This window comes from Ursus americanus, chromosome 8, assembly GCF_024610735.1.
Source record: "Ursus americanus isolate L20-20 chromosome 8, mUrsAme1.1.p, whole genome shotgun sequence".
In the NCBI taxonomy this organism is placed as follows: Eukaryota; Metazoa; Chordata; class Mammalia; order Carnivora; family Ursidae; genus Ursus; species Ursus americanus.
In genome coordinates, this window is record NC_142134.1 from 50,013,792 (window position 1) to 50,038,339 (window position 24,548).

General features: G+C 43.6%; 1 pseudogene; it reads left to right on the forward strand.

Annotated features, from left to right (window-relative positions):
- The first annotated feature begins 7,626 nt into the window (after positions 1-7,626).
- Positions 7,627-8,796, forward strand: LOC123804005 (TOM1-like protein 1 pseudogene; annotated as a pseudogene).
- Positions 8,797-24,548: the final 15,752 nt, after the last annotated feature.

Genomic DNA, 24,548 nt, shown 5'->3' on the forward strand with positions numbered 1-24,548 from the left:
TCAATTTGCTACAGAGTATGAAAGGGCTGTGCTTCAATCACCATGGAGACAGAGACAAAGATAAAGTTGCCTGGGTTCTTACTCCTTCCTTTAAACCATCTCATTGCTTTGTAGGTCTCAGAGTAGGAAAGAACGTCCAACGGCACCAACGGAGTCCAACCTTTACTTTGTGGAAGCCCGTAGGCTGTCCCTTTAAAAATAGCCTCATAACTCAGTTTTTTGTTTTCTTCTCTTGCACGGATGTGGATTGCACGTTTGGAATTCAAAGAGAGGAGAGCACCTTAAGAAATAGAAAGGAATTAAGAGTTTACTTATCTTGATGAGCACTGAGTGATATATAGAACTGTCGAATCACTCTATTGTACCCCTGAAACTAATATAACACTGTATGTTAACTACAGTGGAACTAAAATACACACATACACACTTCCTCAAACCAAAAAAAAAAAAAAATAGAAATGCAATGTTATTATTTCTCAGAGGAGAACTTCAGGATATCTATCAGGAAGCATAGCTTCATGGTTTGAGAAGGAATCTCTACTACTTGCCTTGTGCCCAGGGAGAAGAATGCCTAGGCTCTCCTCCAGGGCAGATCAGTTCCAAGTGGCAACAAAGCATGATAATCCCTTAAAATCATAAATATGGGCCACTGACATGTACACAAATGCTCTTAGCAGCATTATTCATGAGAGCCGAACACTGGAAGCAACCCAAATATCCAGATAACAATGGAATGATAAATGAGATGTGGAATATTCATACACTGAAATACTACAGAGTAATGAAAAAGAACAAACTCTGGCTGCAGTCAACATGCACATGAGCCTCATGGACACGGTGTTGGACAACACTGGCCAAACACAAGAGAATACACATTGTATGAGTCCATTTATGAAGTCCCAAAATGGTAGAACTACTCTATGTGTTAGAAGTAAGGAGAGTGGCTACCTCTGGGCCAGGAGGAGGGGAAGTGGTTGGTAAGTGGAAGTAAGAAACCTTCAAGGTTCCTGAGAATGTTCTATTTCTTGACGTGTGTGTTTATTTTATAATAGTTACATTAAGGTGTACATGCATGATTGCTGCCCTTTTCTTTATACGTATTTCAATATAACTGGTTTATTTAAAAAGAGGAAGAGAAATTATGGGAAAAAAAACCCTAATCCAAAGCAAAGTAAAAGTGCACAACTAGATTAGGCTACTTGCATTCTCAAACACACAAACCGCCATTGCCTATAGAAAAATGTCCATGCTCTTTGTCAAGGAACAACAGAAGGTTCTCTAAGTTCACCAAGAGTAAAATGTCTTCTCCTCATTTAACTAGCATTTGTACTCACCCTCCTTTACCAAACCAAGGAGACATTCCACCATCTATGTGGCAGAATTTTGTCGCCTCAGAGACAGCTGGTCTCCCTGCATTTGACCAAGGTTTTACCTTTAACTCAAACAAAAATTACCGGCCTAATCATTTGTGGCCAGGGGAGCAGGCTTTTTTGTGCAGACAAATTTAGCCACTTAAAGGCTAAAATATCCAAGAAGTTTAATACAAGAGGGCACGATGTAGATGCCAGAAATGTGTCTTAGAAGCACTGTATCTGTGTCTAGAGAGGTGATGATCCCTGGGGTCCTCCTTTGCTGATTAGACTGTACCTGGGGTTCGGGTCTGGGCATCAGGCTGTGAAAAGAATAGAAATCAATCAGACAGGGCCTCAGACAAAGACTGTGATGATGAAAGAACCTGAAAGCACATCATGGAAGCAATAACCAAAAGATCGTCCCAGTGCATGTGCCTTGGCATCGTGGTATGCTCTGAATGGTTTAAAATCTGTCCCTGGAGCTGGGTCACTCAGCTCTTGAGCAGGACCTAGAGAACTAAAGACCCCATGCCAGCCAGCTCTGGCCCAGGCAGCCCTGGTAGGTGCCGTGCAAGCACCGTCCAAGCACAGTGGGGCCAGGATGCCTTTCTCAGTCCCCCGGGGGAAGACATGGAAAGTGACACTTGGCACCTGCTACTCAGCCTGCATGGACTGAGCACAAACAAGAAGATCTATCGCCTCCCCATCTACCCTGGCAGCCAGGGGCAGAGCACAGCTGCCCAACCTGAGAGTGGGGCGGAGATGCTGCTGCTGAAGGAGTTCCTATTCGGTACCTGGAGAGCACTGTTACCCTAAGTGCAGCTGGTTACAAGTGGGGAGTAGGAGAAGGAGCCTGGCAGGTGCTCCAGTGGATGTGACTCGTGCTGTCCAGAGTCTCTTTCTTCACCTAGAACAACGACTTCCCTCTGTGTGTACTGATGTCCCCTCCAGGAGGCATCCACACTACTGGGAGTCGGCTCTAACAACGCACATGCATTCTGCAACACAGAGCTTCAGTGTGTTTTGAAATACTTAACACGAAAAGTTCCATTGGATGAGAAGTCCTTTCTCACCAACATTAGAAATGTCAACATTCTATTTGTCAATGAAAGTAAAGAGAGAGCTATTAGAGTCTTTAATTGTAATGTCAACTACTATATGTTTTTTATAGGTTGGAAAAAATGGTATTTAATTTTTGATCACAGCTTCTTGTCCATCACGACTATTGAGAATTTGAAGAATTCATCATTAACAAGGCTTTTATTTTATTTATTTATTTATTTATTTATTTATTTATTTATTTATTTATTTGAAAGAGAGATTACAGAGGGAGAGTGAGAGGGAGAAGCAGACTCCCTGCTGAGCAGAGAGCCTGATGCAGGGCTCAATCCCAGGACCGATCCCAGGACCCTGAGCTCATGACCTGAGCTGAAGGCAGATGCTTAACTGACTGAGCCACCCAGGCGCCCCATCATTACAAGTCTTGATCAGGAATTATAAGTAGACACTTCAAACCTAAAACCTGGTATTAAAGGTTATGTTCATGGAATCAAGCTAAGGTTCATTTTCAAACCTTTGAAAGGATTTTATTTGGAAACTTTCCACAATTTCAATATTTAACATGTTCCCTAATATTTTATATTTTATTTTCTGCTCATAATTGTATACTATAATGAAAAAATGTAATGGTTTTTCACCACTCCTCAGACAGACATCCCTAATTGCCCTCGGGTTCACCCCAGGATGCTATGCAAATATCATCTTCAGTACCTGTCTTGGATTTCAAAAGGCTGGGAAATACTGGTGGGAAAAAAATAATGTAGAAAGAGAAACACCATGGCGAACCAAATTGGAAGAACTGTCATGGGGACCAGAAATTCAGTTGTTCTGAGGGTACCCAAAGGAGTGGACTGGGTCCTCACGTAAAGGCTCCAGGAAGATGGCTTTCAGTCAAATCCCAAGAGTCAGCTATGCTCAAAGAGAGAGGCTGGGAATGTTCTGACAGAGTCTGGCCTACCGCCTGTCAGAATGTTGTAGATGGAGATTCAAATTTTAGAGCACGACTGGTCTAGGGAACCTGTACAACCTCTTCTGACCTTAAGATTCTCTGATTCCATAACAGCCAGTTTAGGAAGTCTTCCAGCTTCCCCTTCCCTGACATTTCTTAAATTCCTGGTATGGAAAGACATGAAATCATCAAGGAATGTAAATAAAAAACCACTGACATGCCATGCCTGGCAGAAAGATATTGAAATTAAGATCAATATGATACACACAGGAGTATCTCTATGTCTACTGTCCTTAACCTTGAGAAGAACATACGGGGACAAAGACACTAACCATGGCTCAGGGTTCTAGCCTTTATTAAACAACCCACTAACTACTAGATACTGGGAAAGTCAATTTCCTCTAACTTAATTTTCTTGTCAAAACAAACAATGGGGATGAGGTAGAGAAGCTTAGTTGATTTCTAAGGGTCTCCTCAGCTGTAAATTTTTACCTAAGATTGTAGATATGATTTTTCTTGGTTTAACTGTTCTCGTGTATACAACGAATATAGACGTGCCTCTTTCATTTCAATGAGTCCAATGCATTTCAATATCTACTAAATAAGCATACACTGTATGTCAGGCTCTGTGCTGAACACATATCAAACTTCAGTCGAAAGAGAGATTACAAAAAGGCAGGTTAAAGGCCAGCATACCCAACGAGGCCCTTGAAAGACTGAAATAACTCAGGTTATATGGAAAATGAGGATGTGGAAGAAAAGAAATCCAAGATGGTGACCACCAGGGAAATGAAATAAGTTCTCCCACCCATCCTGTCCCCTATAGCAACACAGCAACCATCGTGTGTGCCTTGAACAAAAAGCAGGCATCGCTACTTTAGGACCGAGGGCTTTGCTAGAGGTTCAGGAAATAAAAGACTGGAGGTTGAGCAACATATACGCATGGGTGGCACCAGCCGGAGAGCACCAGCTGGTTCACCTGAGACAACATGGAGACAAATTCCTGAAAAGTTACGGCCAGGGCTCTAGGAAGCCAGGAGGGTCCATAAAGAGCACACGTGCTCATCAAAACCTTGTTAGCCTGCCTGGGAAAGAGAATACACCTGCAGCAGGTGTGGATGAGTTTTGCAGACTGAGTTTATCCAAGAATTCCTCCCGTGCAAATGCAAGCCTCCCACGTTAATGGTACATGGTGTCTTCTGTTCATTCATCAACTTAATGTCTTTATGTAATATAATTTTGCCATATTAGCGTTTGTTCTCTATGCCAGATAATCCCGGAAATGCTGGCAAAGGGAGATTTTTCACCTGGCAGTGTTCTTTGAAACAAATTACTTTGGAGGATTCACGAACAATTAAATGGAAAAGAGGAGAAGCTTCACAGAATGAGTAAGATCCAGTTCCTGCAGTCATGGACTTCAAAGCTAACTGGGTGCACAGACGTATTCAACTATCAGTGTGCAAACGTTGTGAGGACAGAACAAGATAACCAACGTTAAGAGCATCATCACCGATAAATCCCAACACACGTACATAGAAGGTGGATCAGGATAAGGGTAGTGGTAGTGGTATTGTCACAGAGCAGTTCCTCATTCAGACCAACTTCCCTACAATAAACAGGCATAATTTTTCTCTCAGATCATTTGAGTAGCATCTAAACAGTGTCTGTTTCTCAAAATCATTATTCTAGGCAAGGCTATGTTTGTCACTCAGCTGTGCTCTGTCATTTTAACCAAGCGTTCTAACACCACTTCGGTCCGTTATATAATCCCCAGTTTTCCCCCATTTCGAATGTCTCTTTGTTGTTTATTGCTCTGCTCTCACACAGAACTTGTCTGAAAGGTTTGGGTGCTTTCAGTCGGGCCTTATCAGAGATCCTGGTTATTGGAACTCTCTGTATTTTACCGCCTCCATCTCATTAATGCCAGCACTAATTTGTGGTCCAATCCAATACCACCCCCATAAGATCTGCATGAATACACACTGGATTTCAATCTGCCATTCAACAAGCATGAAGTCCTTTATGTTCATTATTAGCCAATCAAACGGCTCCAGTGTCTCTTCTCTGCATTTTCTCCATAGTGAAATCATTTTGTTATTATCCCAAAGCAGTTGCTTGGTAGGAAATATTAGAAAAAAAAAAAGTGACAACGGTGGCAGCCCTTCCTCCTCTTCGTTTTCTCCAGCAAGTGCAACTGTTTTAACCTGTTACTGAAACCTTTAACTGAGACTCCAGTTCAAATGGAGTCACCAATGTGGTTGTGAAAATGCTCCTTCCCTAATATAGCTCCTACCCTGAGATATCGTGCAGTATATTATAAAATGGGCCTATTTTTTACCCTCCGAGAAATAGGACTGTTGAGATGAAAATGAATTCCTGCTCCAGCAGAGAATGAAACCAGGTCCCCAACCCAAGTGGACCAATGGACCCAAGGCCACATGTGTCAGGGTGACCCCATTTCGATACCTGCCATCTTCTTTTCCTGAAAACTGGGGCCTGGGGTCATTCTCATGGGATGCTCCTTCATTCAATTTACATGGTTAAATGATTTCCCTTTCACATCATTTCAACCCCATGCATCATTACCAGAAGTACTCCATTCTGCTATAATGTTCTGCATTTCCTGTTCCAACAAATGCCTTGTCCTTCCAGTTCCTCATGTAATTTTCTATTCTGCAACAAATTTCACTTGCAAAATGGGTTCAAGTAGATTTGGCTATTCATATCTTGAGATAAATTAAAACCAAGGTGAAAGTTAGTAAATGAAGGGAAACAATACACAGCAGAGTGTCTAGTTCAACAGAAAGACCTAGCAAATTTCCAAAAGGGTCATTTTTTTCTTTCCTTTTTAATGATCAAAGGCAGAAAATCTCAAGTATTTTTTCACATGATAAGGATCTGAGAACTATTTTTTTTCACCTCCCACTGAGACCTGGTTTCACAGGTTGTGTTCCCCAGGAAGCGAACTCTGAAATGCTGATCTAGGTACAGAGGCATATTTGGGAGTGCCCTTGGTTCAATACCCATGGAAGAAAAGGAAGGAAGCGGGATAGGGCGGAGGGAGAAGCTGGGCTATGGAGCGGGTACAGCAAGGTCTCAGCCAACCCCACAGGGAAGTCCGGGGCAAGAATGGCCCTCCCAAGTTCTCCCCAGCCAGGAGGCCGGGAAGGGCATTTATATTTCAGTACCATGGGATGAAGGCTGTCCCCAACTGGGGGAGGGTGGGGGGTAACCTTAGGCCAGAAGGCTCTTTCTCCGCCAAGTGGCAATTTCCAGAGAGAGACATTAGCCAACGACCTTCTCAGTAGCTAGAGGACTAAGCCCTTTAATCTTCAAGCCAGGATCTGGTGATGTTGCACAGCCTCCAAAGATGGGTAAGCCCTGATAATATAAAACTTCTGATTAACCACCTTTAGTCAAAACAGGTGAAAGGAGGCATATTTGCTTGTCCGAAAGCAGTGGCCTGAGAGGCCGGCATCTAATCTAATATCTTGGGGGCCTGCTGAAATACTCTCCAGGGACGGCCGCTGGCAACACCATCCTCCTGCTCTCCCTCCACCCCTTCCAGCTCACCAGGAGCAACAGGAGGGAACTCATACCCTGCTCTGGCACCCTGATTTCTGCGCCAGCCCAAGAGGCACTTCTAGATCGCCTGACTCAGGTGGCCCATGGAGCTTACATCTGCAGGCCTTGCAGGACTGTAACCAATGCAGAAAGAGTTCCTAACCAGGTACTACCCCCAGGACCAGCAGGAGGAGCCGTCTTTCTATGAAAGAACTATAGCAGTGCACACTTGAAAAATTCAAATCTGCAAGTTCAAGTCTGGAACGCAAATAATCTGAAGCATTTGGAACTGGCCACTCATGGGCATTCTGTGGAAGTAGGGCCCCATGCTGAAGAACAAGATTCTAACTCTCCATTTCTTCCCAACCACTCCCCCCCCCCCACTCAGGGATGTCTTCTGTGGCTTGATCCCTAAGCAGTCTTCTACGAAGACCATCTATGTTGACTGACGCCGACTATAGGATGAACAGAATCCTGCCTCTGAAACAATGTCGTATCTGTAGCCTACCAATGATGGACAGAACACCCCAAAATACAAAAAGGCTACATACGTTAGCAACCAGACTGAAGATTGGGGCCGGTTCATGCACACGTCTGACATAAATCACACTGCCCATGGTGGGCAAAAAGGTTCAATGAGAGCTTTGAAGTAAAGGATTTCCAAAAACCTCCAATCATAAAGAAATCCAACTTGTCTTGTCACTTATTGACCTGTGCATGTAGGACTGTGGCCCATATTTCCAATCTCTGATTGTGAAGAAGGATTCATTAAAGATAATCTAGTTAAGCTGCTGAATCCAAGATACATTTTGCCATTAGACATTCAGAACAGAATCTTAAATTTCATTAAGATTTGGTCACAGCGTTTCCCAGGAGGTACGGATGTCAGTGAAGTGAAAGAAGTGTACCTTGACCTTCTTAAGAAAGGTGTTCAGTTTCCTCCCTCAGACGTGGAGGCTGAATCAGCAAGACAAGAGACTGCTCGGGTCTCATTGACTCCTACTGCACAGCTCTTCTTTGGGTAATTGTTCTTCAGAGCTCTACCATTACATTGCTCCCAAACCAGCTTGGACAACTGCACAGGGAATTGGATATGGTGAAAATGAATGTGAGGGTGCTGTCCACCACACTGATACAGACCCACTGTATTCCGGGGGCTGAAAGCCACAAAGAAATAGAGCTACTGCAGAAACTTTGTAAGATGGGTCAGGAGACGCAGGACAGGATCGTGGACCTGCTCATGGTAGTGGAGAATGAAGATGTAATGTTGAGCTAATTCCAGCCAATGAGGATTTAAATAATGCTATCCTTGGATATGAGAGCTTTACTTGAAAACAACAAAGGATTTTGTAGCAAAATAAGAACCAGAGGGAAGATGCCAATAGCACCAGTGAACTTTCTGTCCCATCCTGTGATCTCCTTCCTAAGTCCCAGCCCTTCAGTGCATGGGGGCTACTCTGGGAGAGCTCAGTACCATGAATGCTCAGCTTTCAGACTTAAAGTCCTGCTGTGACAAACAACTCGAAACCTAGTCTTCACCCACAGGTGGATTTGTTAGCCTCGGTAAATACAGAAACACCCCCGTTTACCCAAAGGACCAGCCAAAACCTCATCTGAAGTCCTACATATGAGAATTTTCCAGAACATTCAAATGCAGTGTTACTACTGTAGCCGGTTAGTCTACAGACCATTCCAGAAACACCGTCAAGCCAGAGACTGTCATTCTTGCCCAGCAATCACTCAACAATGACAAAGAATGATCTCCAGCCACCCAATTACTACGAGATAATGGAGTTTGATCCCTTAGCTCCTGCTGTCACTACAGAAGCTATGTATTAAAAAATTGATGTTTATCATCACAAAGAGCTCTAAGTCATAGTGACCATTGAGGTGAAAGTGGATGACTGACCCATTAACTACATTAGAGGTGCCAGTTCTCTAAAAGGTAGACCCTGGGGAGCCTGGATGGCTCAGTCAGTTAAGCGTCTGCCTTCAGCTCAGGTCATGATCCCAGGGTCCTGGGATCCAGCCCTGTATCGGGCTCCCTGCTCAGCAGGGAGTCTGCCTCTCCCTCTGCCCCTCACCCCACTCATGGTCTCTCTTTCTCAAATAAGTAATGAAATCTTTAAAAAAAAAAAAAGGTAGACCTTGGGGCACCTGGGTGGTGCAGTCGGTTGAGCGTCTGCCTTTGGCTCAGGTCATGGTCTCAGGGTCCTGGGATCGAGCCCCACATCGGGCTCCCTGCTCAGCAGAGAGTCTGCTTCTTCCTCTGCCCCTCACCCCTGCTCGTGCTCTCTCTCTCCCTCTCTCTCCCTTGCTCACTCTACTCTCTCTCAAATAAATAAATAAATAAATAAATAAAATCTTTAAAAAAAAGAAAAAGGTAGACCTCAGGCAGTTCGGAAGCTCAGAAGACAAGACTTAAAACCTGCACATCAAAACCATGGCGGAACAATTGTCCTCTGCCATAATGAAGTTTAACAGCAGGGTAACCGTTCCAGAGTAACATTAATGGTTGCTGAGCACAGTGCAAGCTTTATCTCAAAAGACTTCGGTTTAACACATACTCACTTAAAACTTCAGCAGAAGAAAAATTCATTGTACGAACGCCAACCAGTTTAGTTATAGCATATTATGGTTCACAGGCCTTCCTACACTGAGAAGAGAAGACACCACATGGCTGCGAGAAGAGTAGATGAAGATTATTACAAGATGATAAGACTATGGAGTCCCTTCATTTAACTAAAGTTGAACGTAAACGTCAATTTGTACTTCTTAACAGATGAATATAGGGGAAGGGAAGGAAAAATAAAATAAGGTAAAAACAGAGGAAGGCAAACCATAAAAGACTCTTAACTACAGAGAACAAACAGTGTTGCTGGAGGGGAGGTGGGTGGGGGGATGGGCTAAGTGGGTGACGGGCATTAAGGAGGCACTTGTTGGGGTGAGTACTGGGTGTTATATGTAAGTGATGAGTCACTAAATTCTACTCCTGACACCGACACGACACGTATGTTAACTAACTTGAACTTACATAAAATCTTGGAAGAAAAGAAGTCAGTTTGTACTTCTTTATAAATATTCTTGTTTAGAACTATCACCTTGATGATTGTCGTTTAATTCAAGCACCCTGAACCTATATCAGGTTGCCTTTGATTCTTTGTGATTCTCTGTTATTCTTTATAATACTAAATGTTCCTTTCTTTCCCCTTTTTACTGCAATTTAATATTTCTATTTGGTACAAAGACTACCAGGAAACATCCAGAATAAATGGTGCGTTTGTTTACGTCACAAATTACAATGACAAATAAATTACTATTAAGCCAAAACAATGTAGACTCAGCCCGTGTTGGTGACGTACAAACTTCTATTACTCCTGGTGTAAAAGAAAGTGCAGAGCTGGGCTTATGTCTCGGTTCAGTTACCTCTCTGCCTTCAAGCAACACTTCAACTTCCCAAGACTCCGCTTCTTGGCCGCACGATGAGGCTCACCTATTAACTCCACCTTCCTCGAAGGGTTTCTAAAAGAGGCGACAAATGTGAACGCACTTTCTTCACCCCAAAGTGCTCTACAGTAGAGCTTCTCATATCTGGCACGGAGTAAGCGCTCAAAAGATCTCTGTTGAACGGAGAAAGGAAGAGGATTCTAATTCCCTCACATCCACCGAGAGCCTGTGGCTGCTGGCTTCCTTCCAGCACGCTGCCAGGCTGGGCTCAGTCTAGCAGTTTGTGTAAGAAACAGGAGGACTGAGTGTGAAGGGGAGGCACACTCTCTGCTGTGACAAACAGCACAGCAGAAAGACAAGAATTCTCTCTCCCCGGAGGTCATGGCTTCACTCTCTCACCCCGGGAGAGGCCTCCCGAAGCCACTGCTGTCATTGCCTGGTTGCGTCTGAAAAATGGCCCTTTATCAATGATGCCTCGACAGAAAGGATGTGTGTGATAACACGCTCCAGCGTTCGAGCGAGCTGCTGCACACGCTCCCCCTGCAAGCCCGCTGGCTCTCAGGCATCCCAGAAACATTCTCAGAGGGGGCGGGTCCGCGGTCCCCTCCTCACGGATGTGAAATCCAAAAAGCTCTGAAAACCATGTTTCTTCCCCACCCCGTTTGGAGGTAAAACCTGACCTGAACCGATAATGCGGTTGCTTATGATCTGTATTTACTCCTCCTGGTGTATTTCACTTCGTAGTAATATGACGGCGTTGGATTACCAGGTGCTGCCAAGACCCCGCTGGTGGTGTTACACAGCATACACCGCATGCGCTGTAGACCCAGCCTAAACTCCGATACGGGACTACAGTAGATCTGCAAGGTTTGTCAACATCTAGTAAGGAGCTTCTGTGTATCAGAAACTATTCTAAGTGCTTTGCGTGTATTACCTGAATTAATCTTGACATAATCTGAACATCTGTCTCATTTTACAAATAAGGAAACTGAGGCACACGGAGGCTACATAAATTGCCCAAGTCACACAGCAAGTAAGTAGTGGAGCTGGGGATTGAAAGCAGGCAGCCTGACTCCAGAGTCTGCCTCCTCCCTTGGCAGCAAACTCGTCTTGGCAAATCCTACAGGAGTCAGCAACAGGCAAAATGAGTTGCCCCTTAGGAGACATAGTCAAAATCTGTGGTGACTGTGGTATGCAGTAATTCTACTTGTACTAATAGGGCCCTCCAGAGAAACAGAACCAGTAGGGTGTGGCTGTGTGGGGTGTGTGTGTGTGTGTGTGTGTGTGTGTGTGTAGAAAGAGATTTTAAGGAAGTGGCTCACATATTTATGGAGGTTGGCAAATCCAAAATCCTGAAATCTGTAGGGCAGGCTGACAGGCTCGGGAAGAGCTGATCTTGCAGCTTGAGTCTGAAGGCCGTCTGGAGGCAGAATTCCCTCTTCCTGGTGAGACTTGTCTCTTTCTCTGGAGGCCTTCAACTGACTGCATGAGGCCCGTTATGGAGGGTGATCTGCTTTACTCAAAGTCTACTGACTTAAATGTTAATCACATCTAAAAAATACCTTCACAGGGATACCTGGGTGGCTCAGATGGTTAAGCGTCTGCCTTCGGCTCAGGTCATGATCTCCAGGTCCTGGGATTGAGCCCCACATCGGGCTCCCTGCCCAGTGGGGAGCCTGCTTCTCTCTCACCCTCTGCTTCTCCCCCAGCTTGTACTCTTTCTCTCTCTCTAAGTAAATAAAATCTTTAAAGATAAATTAATTAATTAAATTTAAAAAATAAAAAATACCTTCGCAGCAACGTCTAGAGTGGTATTTGACCAAATATTTGGGCCTAGTCAAGCTGATGCGTATTAACCATCATGCTGCTCTTAACATCATCCAGTGTGAACTGGGTCGGTTTATGCTTAACATTATCACTTTGTGAGATTGAAAAATGAGCAATTAAGCAGAGAATTCAGTGTTGCCCCTGCATAAAGAGAGCTTCTGATCGGAGGCCCCCTCTGACCCATCTCTGTGCAGACAGGATATGGGAGTTGATGAGATAGAAGTTGGGCCCCTCATTTTCACTGGAAAAGGCTGCCTCCCGCATCTACGGCATTGCGTCTGTTAGTACTGCTCAGTTCACAAACGACAGAATTCCAACCTGAACCAGATTAAGCAAATAGCAGCTTATTATCAGGATGCTGGGCCCAATGAAGATAAACAGAGCCTCTCCCTCCTCCAATGCTTAGAGTCAAGCAATGAGCAGACACTTCACCAATATCAAACAAGGGAAGGGGCAGCTAAGGAATGAAGCAGAAGTTTCTGACCTCCCACAGCTCCTGAATATGACCTTCAGCCCCCATGCCCTCCAGCCATCCACCACCAACCACCCCTGGCCCACCAGATGCAGGATCAGGGAGTCAAAAAAGTCCTACACCGTAACTACTTTATTCCAAATCGGGACAGAAGTGAATTGAGGGTATATTTTTATATATCCCATCTCCCGAGTGGCAGAAAATAGAAATGGCTCCTAAGAAGGGATGGATGAGCTAGGAGACACCGTGGCCCATTTTCTCTGCCAGAAATGAAGGCTTCTGGGCCCTTCAGTGACTCTAGGGCCTTGGGTGGGGTGGGGGGTAAATAATCTGGAGAGTAGGAACCCCAGTACACTGGAATATAATTCACCCTCGGCAGCTGAAGTGAATTCTCAGAAATGACATTTGACAAAATCGGATTATAGAACAGAAGATGGGTCTTCTGATAAAGATTTCCCACAGCTTCAACCACGTTTTTGCCCATTCCTAAGGGTACAAAAAAGAAAAAAAAAAACAGGGCTGAAAGAAAACTAAATATCCAGCCTCCAAATAACTGAGAGTGGGAAATGATGTCGTTTCAGATCCAGTGGAAGAGGCAAGGGGAATTCATTCACAATACACAAAGACAGAGAAACATTTTGGAAAAGCTCCTCAGATTAAGGATAAACAAGATGAGGATGTGAGGGCGATCTGGCTGCAACATGTGTCACCCCATTGATTACCAGGGTTGATTCAGCTGATCTGGCTGGCTAGGCGGGTGTCCCCTTCCTCCCTCACGGCTCCATGTGCGTCCTTCCCAAAGCTGCATGCTCGGTCGAAGAGGACGACCTTCCCCAATAGAGTGGGACCGTTCTTCGGTCAAGGGTATACGAGTAGCTGCGCTCCCCTGCTAGAACCTCCAAACAAGCTCTCAATGGTAAACAAGATGAAATGAGTGGACAAGACACCATTCGAACACAGGACAGCAAAAGAGGAAGAAGAAATGCAAGGGAAGAAGTAGGGAAAGGAGGAAGGAAAGGAGGGAGAGAGGGTCCAGTCGGGGAGCCCAAGGATGTGTCCTAACCAGCTGCTCACATGGCAGGACCTGGGCTGGGTTTTCTCACTGCTCTGCCTCCCCTGGTTCCTGCTCAACTTGTGGCCAGGATTCCCTTTAGCCTTCCCACCTGTGAGGCACCCAACAGCCATCTGACCAATTCCTTTTTTGCCTACGAGAACCAAAATTGAATTTCATTGTTTGAAACCAAGAACCTAAAATGATACAGATGGTGAGCAATTAATCCATTTCAACAGAAAACTAAGTAACTGAGGGAACCAGAGATACAAAACAGGTAGAGATATTATGAACTTTGCCAATATATAATAAAATAATATAACGAAAACGAGGTGGGGGAGGAAAGTGGAAGGAAGTGGGAATGCTAATTTCCTCAACCTTTCCTAGCAGGGAATTAAGAGATACTAATTAAAATGGAAACGTGTAGTTTTAAGAACTATAATGACTCATAATGCTTCTTGTAATCATTTCATAAATCCTAGAGTGAAACTTCGGGGAATGCAGGTGAGGAAGCTTAAATCGGGGATAACGGACTTTACCCAAAGCCTCACAGCTGCTTCCTTCAATCACAAATTCAGCAAATGTGCCTACGAGGTACCACACAGGATGCTAAGTGCCCGGCTTATCCTGGAGGACAACCCAACACGGTCCCTGCCTCCCTCAGGCCAACAGTCTGGTGAAAGAGCCCAGCTGAAATAAATGGACAAAGAAATAAATATGAAATTCTAACTGTGACAAACGTGTGAAGGAAAAGAACACACTTGAAAGAGGACGGACAAGACTCTCTTGACACGGGGAGTATGATATTTAAAAAGAGACTTCAAAGTTGGGGAAAAAACAGCCTTATAAAGATGGAAGGCAAGAGAATACCAGACAGAGGGGACCACACGTATGGAACCCCCAAGGAAGGTGGCTTAGTCCACTTGGGATGTGATAACAAAAATACCATAGACTAGATGGCTTATAAATAATAGAAACTTACTTCTCACTGTTTTGGAGGCAGGGAAGTCCAAGATCAAGGTGCCAGCAGATTCGATGTCTAGCAAGCACCCACTGGCTGGTGCAGAAGGAAAGACCTTGGCATGCTGGAGAAAACTGGGAGGTGATGTAAGCAAAGGGAAAGGGGATGTGGAATGACAGTGATAAAGACGGCAGGAGTAAACCGTGCAGAGCAGGCGTGTGTGCACATGGAACAGCATCCAGCTTTTATTCCAAGAGCAGCGGAAATCTCTGAATAGTCTTAACCAGGGGAATGACAGGATGACATGCGTATGTACGGCACCCGCTGTGCTGTGGTCAGAAAGCGGTCTGGTGGGCTGTGAGCACAGAATGGGGAAGACAGGTAAGAGCAGCGGTCCGGGACAGAACTGATGTCAGCTGCATTGGGTTGATGGCAGTAGAAATGGAGATGAAGACCGACTGGAGTGCCATTGTGGAAGTACAGTACAAAATCTTAGGTGATGGATTAGATGTGAGAGGTAGGGGAGAGAGAGAGAAAAATCAAGAACGACTCCCACGTTTCCAGGGTAGGCAACTGGGTGATAACCATTTACTATAGTAAAAGCTTTGCGATACATGTTTTGAGGAGGGACTCTTAAGAATCTCAGATATTTCATTACTAAGACACTTGTAAACATCCAAGCGGAGATGTCAGATATGCCATTAGAGCTGAATCTCAGCAGAGAGGCTGGAGCTGGAATCATCACACAGGTGCTATTTAAGAACATGGGAATGGAGAGGATCCCCCAAAAAAGAGAGTGCAGAGAAAAAGGGGGACCTATGACCCATTCCCGAGACACTCTGGTACTCACAGGGAGAACAGAGGAGAAGGATCTAGGGGGATCTTAGATATAAAAAAAGACGAGACTGGTGCCCCAGTGTGAAAGAGGAGGGGGTTTTCAACTCTGTTGACTGCTGCTCCTAAGCCAAATACAGTGAGGACTGAAGAGGGTCCATCATACTGGGCAATCAATCAAAATGACAGGACATATATTTGGTGGAGATACGAAGACAAGAGACAGGCAGCTCTTTTGAGAAGTCTGACAATGATGAGAAGCACAGAAACGGAGCAATTACCCAAGAAATTGGAGCAAAAACCCAAGAAAAAGAAGGGGTCAAGAGAGAAGTCTGAGGATGCTGTGTGACCCAGTAGAAAGGGGAGAGAGGAAGGGAAGGGAAGAGGAGAAGGCACAAAGAAACACACGCAGGGAGGGCATGACAGGAGAGAAGGCAAAGGGACAGACGTAGACACAGGAAGATCTGCAGACGTGGTGATGGCAAGACAAAGGCGCCCACACGTAAGGGCTTCTATGTCCCAAGGAAGACGGGTTCGTCAGCTACAAGCTAGGTGGGAGAAATGAGGAACGGGGGGAGGTCTGAAACACCAAGCAAGTCATAAGATGATCCCTGGGAGAGTAGAAAGCAAGTCTATCTCGAGACTGAGGTAGGATGGCCACACGGACAATGTGGCAATGCACAAGTGCTCAGGGGCCAGTTCAGAGAAGGCACACGCGTGGGGTAAGGTCAGAGCTTTGCCAGAAAAACAGGACCAAAAAATGAAAGAATCAAGGGAATTCAGAGTATCTACACGACAGTGACTGCAAAGGTCATGGAATCGGAGTGGGACCATGAGCGAAGAAAGGGCAGGAGGGAGCTGTAAGATACAAAGAAAGGAGTTTGATGAGCGCACCTGAGGTCTCAGCGACACAAAGAACCATCACGGCGGGAACCGAGCAAGACGAGCACAAGCGTAGGAGGTTTCAGGTGAAGAAAGTGATGAGTGACAGGAATTTTGGAAATGGTGGAGTATTTGATGACGATTCGTGCTTACGTGGATGGAACGCAGATGAAAGCCACTGGCTCGGGTACTGGATGGGTCAGCTCTTAGAAGCTGACGTCATCGATAATGACAAGCATGGGCATGACCAGAAAGACTTTTGGCCATGGACAAGCCTCCAGGGAGTGAGTGGGAGTAGAGGAACAAAGATGAAAGCACCTGACCCCACATCCTCTCTTCTTCCCCCAACTCTTTCCTCATTTGGCTACTGCTAGCCTAGACTCTACCTGCCTTTTCCTGCTGAGGAAATCAGCCCGAGGAGAGGAGGTAGTGGGACAAAGGAAAACCTAGGGTGGAAATGTCAGCCTTGACTCTGTGCATGTGTGGGAGCCAGAAAAATCAAGTTACTGGTCGGGAACAGTCTAGACAATTTTTGCTCCCCACGGAGACTCCTCATTACAGGTCATGGCAACTCCATTCAGAAGACTGCCCATGAAAGACTTTTTTTTTTTTTTAAAGATTTTATTTATTTATTTGACAGAGATAGAGACAGCCAGCGAGAGAGGGAATACAAGCAGGGGGAGTGGGAGAGGAAGAAGCAGGCTCATAGCATAGGAGCCTGATGTGGGGCTCGATCCCATAACGCTGGGATCACGCCCTGAGCTGAAGGCAGACGCTTAACCACTGTGCCACCCAGGCGCCCCACGAAAGACTTTAAGATCTACTAATGAGAGTGCCCTGCCTGGGAGGAAAAAAGAAAAACAGAGATAGGAAGAAGAGAGAAGAGGAGGAAATGCACATGAAATGAGCCCCTATTATGTGCCAGACTTGTGTAAGGTTCTGCAGGTTGCAGACTGCACAAAGGCACCACAGGCAAAGTGTGGATAGCATAAATGTATATATTCTGACAATTCTCTGGCAGATAGTATTATTATGGAGTGAACTGTGTCCCCTTCAAGTGCATATGTTGAAGGCATATGTCCAAATACAGTCACACTGGGGGTTAGGGCTTCAACATATGCATTTGAGGGGCACAAAATTAGAGTAAAATTAAATCATAAGGCTCGGCCCTAATCCAATAGGACTGGTGTCCTTTCAAGAGGAGGAAGAGACACCACTGATGTGTGCACAGAGAAAAGGCCATGTGAGGACAGTGAGAAGGCGGCCATCTGCAAGCCAGGAAGAGAGGCCTCGGGAGAAACCAACCCTGCCAGCACCTTGATCTTGACCTTCCAGAACTGAGAACTATGAGAAATTAATTTCTGTTATTTAAGCCACCCAGCTTGTGGCATCTGTTTGCCAGTTCCAGCAAACTAATATGAACAGCAAAGTGTTTTTGTCATCATCAGTATATTAAGAAAATTCTCTAATAGGTAGAACTGAAACCATTTGAGGAAGGGGTTGATATTTTGTAATTTACAGGAAAATGCCATAGAGGCCAGCAGTGACCCTGAGAGTCCCATTGCCAGATGGTTTCTTTCATGTTACTTCATTTAATCCATACACAACTTTATAAAATAAAGTGTTACGATGAAGAAAAAGAAGCTCAGAGAACTTCAGTAACTTAATCAAATTCAACCACACACTGATGAGAAGCTGAGCTGAAATTTGTATCCAGATAAGCCTCTTCCAAAACTCACGTTTCATGCTCTACCACGCTGCCTCCAATTGTAAGTTCTAGTATAAAAAAGATGCCACTAATACCAATCGTGTCTTTATGCTGCCTCAGACACTCTGCTAGATGCTTTGGCCTATAATAGTGCCGTAGTCTTATTGACACTATGTTAGAGATGAAGAAACTGAAGCCCAGAGAGGTTAAGTGACTTGCCCAAGGCCACACAGCTTAGCCAGTTGCAACCCGTCTGTTTACTGCCCCTTTCTCGCCCTCTTCACCTCATACTCCACCATCGAACGTTCCCTCTTCTCATACGCAGGTTTTCCTAGGTGATCCATAAACACAAAAGAGCCCTTCTCCTGTTTGACACATTATTTATATCCTTTTAGTACAATCAACATTATCAAAAGTCATTTACAAAGTAAATAAGGTAGCGATTGTCTGACAATGCATTTGCTCCCCAAAAATAAATAAATGAAGATCATGTTAGAATTAAACAGCAGTTGCATTCATTGAATAAATTTCTAGCTCCTCTTCTTGAGGCATATAGTTTTTCTTTGGCTGACTTATGAATTTCACCCTAAAGATTAATTTGGCTCTCTATAAAGAGCATAAGAATTAATATTCAGCCAAGATAGGAATCTTTTTTCATTTTCATTTTAGTGGAAATCAATCTGTTAAGATATTGTTGAGTGCAATTTGTTACTTATTCATGCCCACTTTTCTGCTCAAGTCGGGGTACTTGGAAATATCTATATAAACACTTTTTGTCAATACTACCCAGACTTATACTGCTAAGTTACTGTAACTGTTATCTCTGAGAGCACTATGAATTACACTATGTGATGTTAGATTTTATTGAACTTATGTAATAGAGAAGTGATCAATTAAAAAAAAAACAAAACTCACAGTGATTTTTGCCTCCAGCAGGCAATATGTAGAAATGACTCCTGGATAGAAGAGATACAACCAAAAAACTGGATGTGGCCCTCATCATGTTACCTAGCCTGGCTTGGAGGCATTCCCAAGTCGTCTTTAACACATTTCCTACAGTGGTCACTAAGCAGAATGCTGCACTTACAATACCATTTAGCCACATCTTTAGAATTGGGATTTATGCATGTGTCTCTCTGTGTCTCTGCCTGCCTGCCTGTTTGTCTATCTGTCTCTCTCCTACAGTTTCCTTAACAAAGTACCACAGAGTAGCTTAAACAACAGAAATATACCATCTCACAGTTCTAGAGGTTAGAAGTCGGAAATCAAGTTGGTGCCAGGACCACGTGCCCTCTGAAGGTGCTAGAGAAGAATCCACCCCCTGCCTCTCTCCTAGTTCAGTGGTTTACTGGCCATCTTTGGCATGCCCGGCTGGTAGATACATCACCTAAACTTTGCCTTCACCTTCATATGGCATTCTCCCTGTTCGCATATCTGTGTCCAAATTTTCCTTTTCTATAAAGACACCCGTCTTGTTGGGTTAGGGGCCCACTCCACTTCAGTATGACCTCATCTTAACTAATTACATCTGCAAAGACCCTATTTCCAAATAAGTCACGTTCTGAGGCACTAGGGGTTAGGACTTCCACACACGCGTTTTGGGTAACACAATCCAACCCGTAACACTCATATTACTCGCTCGATATATAAGCTTGCTCAACTATCTTCCTTGTTATAAATAAAATGAAAAACTAGTAATAGTAATAGTTACTATGACCTTAATTCTCTCTTCCCTTTCCTAGCCAAAAGAGTAACCTCTCTATTTCTCCATGCACCTAACGCTCAAACCCACTTGACTCTGGCCTGGCACCAAACATCCTCAGCATTGTCACCAACAACCACCTCACTTTTAAATCATCTTGGTTTATTATTATTATCATTATCATTACGTAGGCTAAATGCCCAGCATGAAGCCCAACGCGCGGCTTGAACTCACAACCCTGAGATCAAGAGTCAGATGCTTAACCGACTGAGCCGCCACGCAGAGGCCCCTAAATCAGCTTACTGTTTTAATCCTGATCCTGATAAACCTCCCTGTGGGTTTTGAAACTGAATCCCGTCATCCTTGGAGAACTGCATCCTCGCCCAGCGTCAACGTTACTATCTTGAGTTTCCTCTTTCCTGCTCCCAGGTGCCCCCTGCTGCATCCTCTGGAAACATCCCGGGAATTCTGTTCTAGGCCACCTGTCTTCGCCCAGTCACCCATCCTTGCTCCCATCATCACCCACCTGTCGTCCGCCAATGGCTCCAGCCCTGCCATCTAGCACACAGCTCCCTTCTGAGTTCTAGGACATCCCCAAGGACTTTACCTTCCACCTCCTTCTGTGCGTCCCAAGTCACCTAAAACTCAACACACCTACATGGAAATCCTCCTCCTCCTGGGACCTACATTGAAAAACTGTACGACCGCTAAGCCAGACACCCTGGTCAGAAATCTGGGAGTCAACCTGCCTCTCGTTAACCACTCCTACCCCCAAACAGAAATTCATGTAGGACTCCAGCACACCTTCCCAAAGGCGGCCTTGGTAATGTAATGCACAATTCAGAACAGAGTTGAAAACAGACTCCCTAATAGTCTGAAATTTGGGTTGTTCTCACAAGGACACACAGTAAACCTGAGCTGCCACTCAGGGGAGTAGAAGGCACTGTTCCACCTGCTTTTTAGGAAACTACTCCTCCCTGCGGGCTCCCCGCCCCCCCGCTGCCCCCACCCAGCTCCTGCGCCTCTGCACTGCCTACCTGGGCTCTGGGGCCAGCTTCTCCATTAGGCACACGTCACACAGTGCCTAGGGCCACAGTCGTTTCAGGAACCCACAAAAATGTTTTAATTGACGTTCTTTTCAAGTCAGAAGGAAAAAAATGAACACAATTCACCAGGGTGGATTATATTCATCTATATGCCAATGAAATCATGAAGTATGATTTTTCATGTTATTTTGTGGAGGAAGGAACCCACAAAGCAAAAGTTCTCAGGGGACAAAGCAGCCTGCTTGGGTCTGCCTTCCCTCTCTGACTACCTTGTCAAGGGCCCTTCTTTTAGCTAAAAAGGAAAAGATAGATATATTAATCCGTACTGAAGCACTAAAGCTTGGTAATTTACTGGGTAGCCATCTAAGGAAGATTGGCTTCAAACTAGTCCGAAGCCAAAGAGAAGGAACCTTTTCTTAACATTTAGTGTTCCTTTTCCTTTTAAGTATAGAGGAACTATATAAGCTTTGTAGGAATTTTAGAGAATTCACAAAAGTTTAAAGATAGAAATAAAATCATCTATAATGCCAGAAATAATCACTATTAACAAGGTGATGTATTTTCTCTTGGTATCCACGTGCATGAATATATATATATATTTGTTCTTAAGTGGAATTCCTTTTTTATACTTATAATTTTGTCATGAGCAATTTCCTATAGCATTAAATATTTGTGATTTTTAATGCCATAATATATTTGTACATTTTTGTCCACATTTCTATTTCCTTAAGATAAATACTCTAAGTGAGATTACTGTGTCAAAAGCTAAAACGTTTTTAAAGTTTCTGATGCACATTGTCAATTTCTTTTTTTTCTCATTCCTGGTACCAATTTCCCTATACCCCAAGCAAGACTGGACATTATGCTTTATCATCTCTGGGAGTCTGACATGCAAAAACTGCATTTCTGTGATTCCAAATGCATGTATTTGATTACTTGTGACATTAAAGTATTTTTTAAAAAACTTAATAAACAGTTGTTTCTTCAGTGAAATTTTGTTCAAGACCTTTAATTATGATATTGGGGTGATGATCTTTTCTACTTATAAGGGCTCTCTCTATGATAAAGACGTTAACTTTTATATGATTGTACATTTTGCCCCAAGTTAAATGCTTTTCAATTGGGTATTATATTTTCAATCATATAGAAGCTCTTAATTAAAATTTAATAAAATAGATCAGCTGTGTTATTTCTGTTTTCAGAATTATGATTAAAAAGCCTTTAGCCATCCCAAGGTATTTATTTTTGTCCTAACATCTCCTAGAGTTTTGCTTTTACATTAAAATCTTCTCCAAATTGAATGTATTTTGATGTAAGCAGTGAGAACACACACTGTCATTCTTTTTTCCTAAGGAATTCGAAAATTACTCAAAAATTATTTGCTGAATAAAATTCATCCAGTGATTCCGTGATTCTCTTTTCCTTTATTAAACTGGAAGCGAGTCTGCTTCTTGGCCTTCTCGTCGGATTCATCATCTGCTGCCTCATTCCTGGCCAAGCACTCTTTTAGTATTTGTAAACTTACAATGTGTTTTAAAAATCTACTGGGCTGGGACCCCATTTTTTTACCCTACTTTTTGAAATCTTGTTGGTTACCCTCGTACCTTTTTTTTCTTTCAGATGCAGGGAGAGCAACAGAGTGATGGAGAGAGACAGGGAGAGAACGAGAAGGTAGACAGAGGGCACGGAAGCGGAAATGATTCGAAGCTATTTTACTTCCTCCTCAACCTCATTGACTCCCACTGAGGAAATTCAGTTTCCATCAACATTCAATGAATACATTGTGACCTAGGCACAGTCACATAAATTATGTCAGTTCCCCCCTCGTTAGTGTCAATATCTCACTTTAATCAATTTCATTTTTTTTTTTAACACTTTAAGGTCCAAAGAATATAGACAAGACTTTCATATGTTCGGGTCTAAGAAATAAAGTGATTTAGAGCAGTGAACATCCTAATGACCGATATTCCAAGATTTCTTGAGGTGAAAGACTTGGACAAACCTATCTCTACAGCAGGGATTCACATCCCAGGACGTACTTCGCTGACAAGCACCATTAATATTATTTCATGGATATCAAAGATCTGAGGTTTTATTATGTCATGTTTTAGACAGTCTGTTTCAGATGGTAAATATCCGTCTCCTCCAAACCACACAAATGCTGATAAGTTCAAGTACCGTAACCCAGAGCATTAGGAATGGTTTCCATGTGATCACCAGATGATGGGCTCAAGTAAAGACAGGTTTTCACAGAAGGCACAGAGGATGTCAAATTTCTCTCTCTACCACCTAGGTCTGGACTCCATCTTGAACATTCCAGATAAACCGCCTTTCCACCCTGTGAGATGGCTCTGAGCAGTAGCAAAAGGACTAGCCTTGTGGCCAACAGATTCACCTCCTAAGCTCACCTCTTACCCCTTAGCTTTATGATGCCACGTCGATCGCTTTTCTTTCTGTGATTCAGTTTCCTTATCTATGAAATGGATTAAATAATGCCAAGTTTTGAGCGGTTGTGGGGATCGAAGGGGTCAATGCATGCAAAATACTCCACATGGAGCCTAGCAAGGGGCAGGCTTTCTATAAATCATGACATATTTTACTAGGGTTTTGAGGTTTAAAGGACTTATGTCTTTTTAAATCAATCATATTAAATCACAGGCCCTAGAACATCATTGTTGCTCAATAAACGTCAGGCAGCAAGTTAAAAAGGAAGTACCTTTCCAGGATAATGAATTTAAAAAATTCCTGAAAACTTCTTACAATATCAATTTTTTAAAACTCAAACATTATATATTTTTCCTATTGACCAATGTAATAAAAGGAAAAGAAGAAAAAATGACCAATTCTATTATGTATGATATTAATTTACAGTGCTTAAACCTCAGTTTTGCATTATACAGACATTTGCCACCTTGACTACACGTTCCTAAAGATGGATGTGAACAATCCACCCATTTTGAACAGACATCTATTACCACACAACTACAAGGCATTATAAATTCTCTAAATCATCCCTACTTTTGGGGCACCTGGCAGGCTCAGTCGGTAGAGCATGTGACTCTTGAGCTTGGGGTCATGAGTTAAAGCCCCGTGTAGGGCATGGAGCCTACGAAAATAATAATAATAAATAATCTCTACTTTTAATTTTGCCATTTTCCTTTGCAGTTAATACAAAGGAACAATTCAACTGGCTTAAAAGCAGGTGGTCCAACTGAGATGAAGACTGACCACCTCTTGTCTTCATAGTAGTGTCCTTCTTTGCCTTAATGGAGTAAAATTTATGAGACACTCATTTTCTATTATTTTAATTTTTCTACTTGCCACTTGTTTTTATAAATATCACAGGTAACATAAAACAATAATTTTCACAAGTTTTTAAAACAATAAGAACCTTTCTTTAAAAAAAAAAAAATCTATCCAAGGGTACCTGGCTGCCTTAGTCAGTTGAGAATGTGATTCTTGATCTCAGGGTTGTAAGTTCAAGCCCCATGTTGGGTGTAGAGATTACTTTAAAAATAAATAAAATCAGGGTGCCTGGGTGGCTCAGTCAGTTAAGCTTCTGCCTTCAGCTCAGATCATGATCCCAGGGTCCTGGAATCAAGCCCTGCCTCCCGGCCCCCTGCTCAGTGGGGAGCCTGCTTCTCTCTCTGTCCCTCCCCCTGACTTGTGCTCTCTCCCTGTGTCTCTCTCTCAA